This window comes from Pteropus medius, unplaced genomic scaffold, assembly GCF_902729225.1.
Source record: "Pteropus medius unplaced genomic scaffold, Ma_sr-lr_union100, whole genome shotgun sequence".
Lineage (NCBI taxonomy): Eukaryota > Metazoa > Chordata > Mammalia > Chiroptera > Pteropodidae > Pteropus > Pteropus medius.
This window is the reverse complement of record NW_024342472.1, coordinates 1,357,672-1,361,828: the sequence shown is the minus strand read 5'-3', so window position 1 is coordinate 1,361,828 and position 4,157 is coordinate 1,357,672. Positions and strand designations below refer to the sequence as shown.

The window sequence follows — 4,157 nt, the reverse complement described above, 5'->3', positions numbered from 1 at the left end:
GTGAATGCCTGGTCCTGAAAGGGAGCAGGGTGTGGCAGCCACCCAACAACAAAAGCCCCCGGGAATCTGCAGGTTGGGTGGTGCGGGCCGATCTCCTCAGGCCAGCACTTCAATATTGAAGGTGTGACTCTGCAAGGGTAAGCTGGCACAGCCTGTAAATTGCCCCATAGGGGGAACCCAACTAAGGCACGATGGTGGCTGCCCATCCAGTCCTCGTTCTGGCACCAGGAAATGTAGTATTTCCCTACAAGAATCTTGTGAGAGCCTGACCCACTGCCAGTGCCCCAAGTGAGTGTCTGCAGTTCAGAGAGCCTGCGTGTGGTCCCTTCAAAGGGGCGTCTAGGGTTTCAGTCTCTTTCCACCTCACCTAGATGGCCAGAATCTCCTCTGGTTTTTATAGGCAGAGTTTTGGGAAACTCCTCTTCCCTGGTCTGGGAATTCCCCAAATGAGGCTAGGACACCTCTTTCTTTCAGAGAAGCCTCTGCAGCCTCACTATTCCTCTCAGTGTTTCTCCACCACTCACGGGTGAGGATTCACCCCAATTTGTGACTGTACCCCACAAACTTGCTTCACTGAGGCTCCTTTTTTATATTATCAGATGTATGTGTTATGATCATCTGGACTTCACATGATCATCCATGTTGATTATTCTATAATTTGGTTGTAATTTCAATGCAGACTTGATGAAAGACAGGGCAAATTTCCCTGAGTAGGAGAAGACCAAGCCCTGTGTTGTAGCCGCCAGCCCCCGATAGACACACGGACCACCAGAAATCAGTGAGTTATAGGAAACACACTCAGTGAGTTATAGGAAACACACCAGGAGTACGCAGACCCCAAATTAAGCAGCCCCGAAATGTAGAGGTACAGGGTTTTTAAGCCCTAAACCCCATTCCTCATTCTCAATCTGAATTTACAAAGATCTATGTTTCCTTCTCCTTCCTTCCTTCCTTCCTTCCTTCCTTCCTTCCTTCCATCTTCCTTCCTTCCTTCCTTCTATCTTCTTCCTTCCTTCCTTCCTTCCTTCCTTCCTTCTTCCTTCCTTCCTTCCTTCCTTCTGTCCTTCCTTCCTTCCTTCCTTCCTTCCCTCTCTCTATCTCTCTCTGTCTTTCTTTCTCTCTTTTCTTCCTTCTTTTCTTCTTTTCTCCCTTTCTTCCTCCCTCCCTTGGAGCTGCAGGTAAACCCCTGTGCATACTTGTAGCAGTAGTGGACCCAGATCCCTACAGCATTCTTCCCTTCTAGCAGCGGTGGGCCCAGACCCGTGCTGCCATCCTCCCCACCTTCTACCTTTCCAGGTGTCACCTGGCCACAGGGCGCATGTGTGCCCCTTTCAGGGGGTGGAGTGACATGCTTTCAGATTCAGGCATAGCTAAGATTGTGTTCCCTGGTATCTTGGGGTTAATATTCAGTGCTTTTATCCAGGGTGCCCAGGTTCAACTCGAAGTCCCGCATCGTAGGGGATGCAGAACTGGACGCAATCCGGGCTGGCTGGGGCTGGCCAGCCCAGTGTTCAGCTCTGAGCTATTTGGGCCCACTCTGAGATTGCTCCAGTGTCCCGGAGCCAATCGAGAAATAAGGACCAGATAGATAGGAGACGAGTTAGGAGTTGTTCAACAGAGCTGCTACCATGACCCCGCCTCTTTCCCACTAGAGTTCCTGCTGGAGAGGGGACGGGAGGAAAAGGCTAAGGGGCAAGGTTGTGGGAGTAAGCCGGGGCAAGCTTCCGCAGCCCGCTGCTGACCTGGTTGTGAGCACTCCAGCGAAAATGAAAGCAAGGAGTCAAAAGGAACAGAGGATTCCCAAGGGGGCTTACCCATTCTGTTGTGACTGAAAGGTGCTGCACAGTCTTTTAATTTGGAGTTTGGACGGGGTCCTTCAGTAGGTCTTCTCTGCAATTCCAATGGTGATGACAAGTCAGGAAAGTAAGAGGAAGAAAAATAGGACAAGTAGACAGGACCCATGGACTCCTGCTCAGTTAGAAAACAAGTCTCTCACCAGTCCACTAGAAATGGCATCAACCATTTGCATGGCCTAGGGAAATAAATTCCAGCCACTCTCAGATGAGAGGAGCCATAGCGAATTTGGGTGGGATGAGTTTATGTCCTTTGGTCCCTTCATGGTCACTAGGAAAGATTATACATGACAGGGAAAATTTCCCCAAGTGACCGGGAGACCAAGCCTTGCACCTAGAGAAGAGGATTCTCTGGCAGAGAGTGAAGAAAGAATTCAACACACATGTCAAAGTTAGAGTCAAAAGGAAAGTTTATTAGAAAAGAGGTAACACTCCACAGACAGTGTGGTCTCCTCTCAGAGGCAGAGAGTGAGAGAGACGGTGCAAGAGACAGAGAGATACAGTAAAGGCGCTGAGAGGGACCTTGAGTGTTCAGGGAATTCAGTTTATTGTCATTCTTTAGTTCCCATTTCCTTTGATATGGATATACAGTGAGGAAGGGGAAGAGTATGTAGCCTAAAAAGGTAAGAATATGTAGCGTGAAAGGCCTACTGGCAGTTCCCAGTCTGTAATCCTTAGGCTCCCTTGGTTTTAGCCATAGAGAATGACTTGGTTCCTGCTTCCTCTTCGCAGATATGGAGAATGGGCTGTTAGCCCATTAGAAATCCCAGTAGAAATCTTCCTTGTTCTGAAGATGTCCTCCTGGCCTGGCTGCAGGGCTGATCAGCACATTGCAGTCTCTGAATGTGGCTTCATTAACATTTTAATTCTCTTGTCTCCTCCTTACATTAGACCTAGGAGGAGGCTAATCTTACTTTCACCTAGTCCGCCATCTTTCCCTGCTCCTGTTTTTTTTTCTATTACAGTTGGCATACAATAATATACCAGTTTCAGTTGTACAGCAGAGTGATCAGAAATCCACATCTCACAAAGTGATCACTCCACTAAATCTATCCCTCTTCCCCCTTACATATTTATTACAACCTTATTAACCATCTTCCCCATGCTACACTCTCCATCTCCATGTCTATTCTGCAACTATCTATTTGTGTTTCTTAAACCCTTTGCTTTTATTCACTGTCCCCCTGACTCCCCTCCCATCTACTAGCCCTCAAAATATTCTCTGTATTTATGAGTTTATTACGTTTTTGTTGTTGTTGTTGTTGTTGTTGTTGTTTATTTTGTTTAGATTTCACCTGTATGTGAAATCATGTGCTATTCGTCTTTCTCTACCTGGCTTACTTCATTCAGTGAATACTCTCTAGGTCCACCAAGAAAATATCTTTGTCATCCCCGTACTTTTAGTCGGTGTCTTTTAATCTGAAGTGAGTCTCTTGTAGGCAGCATATGTAGGGGTCTTGTTTTCTTATCCACTCTATCTTTTAGTTGGAGCACTTAATTCTTTTCCATTTGAGATACTTGTTGACAGGAATGTAGTTATTATCATTCTTTATTCATGTTTTTGACACATTTTTTTTTTCCTTAAAGAAGTCCCTCCAACATTTTCTGTAATACTGGCTTGGTGATGATAAATTTTTTTACCTTATTTTTGTCCAGGAAATTCTTTATCTGTCCTTTGATTCTAAATGATAGCTTTGCTGGATAAAGTATTCTTGGTTGTAGATCCTAGGTTTTCATCACGTCAAATATTTTATGCCAAGTCCTTCTATCCTGCATAGTTGTTTTTTTTTTTTTTTAAGAAATCAGCTGCCAGTCTTATGAGTGCTTCCTTGTAGATAACTAACTGCTTTTCTCTTGCTGCTTTTAAGATTCTCTCTTTGCCTTTGACCTTTGGCATTTTAATTATGATGTGTCTTGGTGTGGACCTCTTTGGGTTCCTGGTTTTGGGGACTCTCTGAGCTTCCTGGGTTTGTATATCTATTTCCTTCACCAGGTTAGGGAAGTTTTCCATCATTATTTCTTCAAATAGCTCTTCAACATCATGTTTTCCTTCAGATACCTCTATGACCAGGATATTTTTTATATTTAATTGTGTCCCATCAACTCCTTAAATTATTATTATAGTCTAGGCTTCTTTTTTTTTGGCCATTCTGATTGGAGTGTCTTTGGCTTCCTCATTTTTTTTTTTTGCCAGTTTAAAAATATGAAACACTTCACAAATTTGTGTGTCATCCTCGTGCAGGGGCCATGCTAATTCTCTCTGTATCATTCCAAGTTTAGTATATGTGCTGCCGAAATGAGCAC

The 4,157-nt window shown here is 44.6% G+C and overlaps 1 non-coding gene across 1 annotated transcript; it reads right to left on the bottom strand.

The window, feature by feature from the left end:
* Positions 1–4,050: 4,050 nt before the first annotated feature.
* On the bottom strand, positions 4,051–4,157 carry LOC120604339 (U6 spliceosomal RNA). Its single transcript, XR_005653311.1, has one exon. It is a non-coding gene; the product is annotated as a U6 spliceosomal RNA (small nuclear RNA).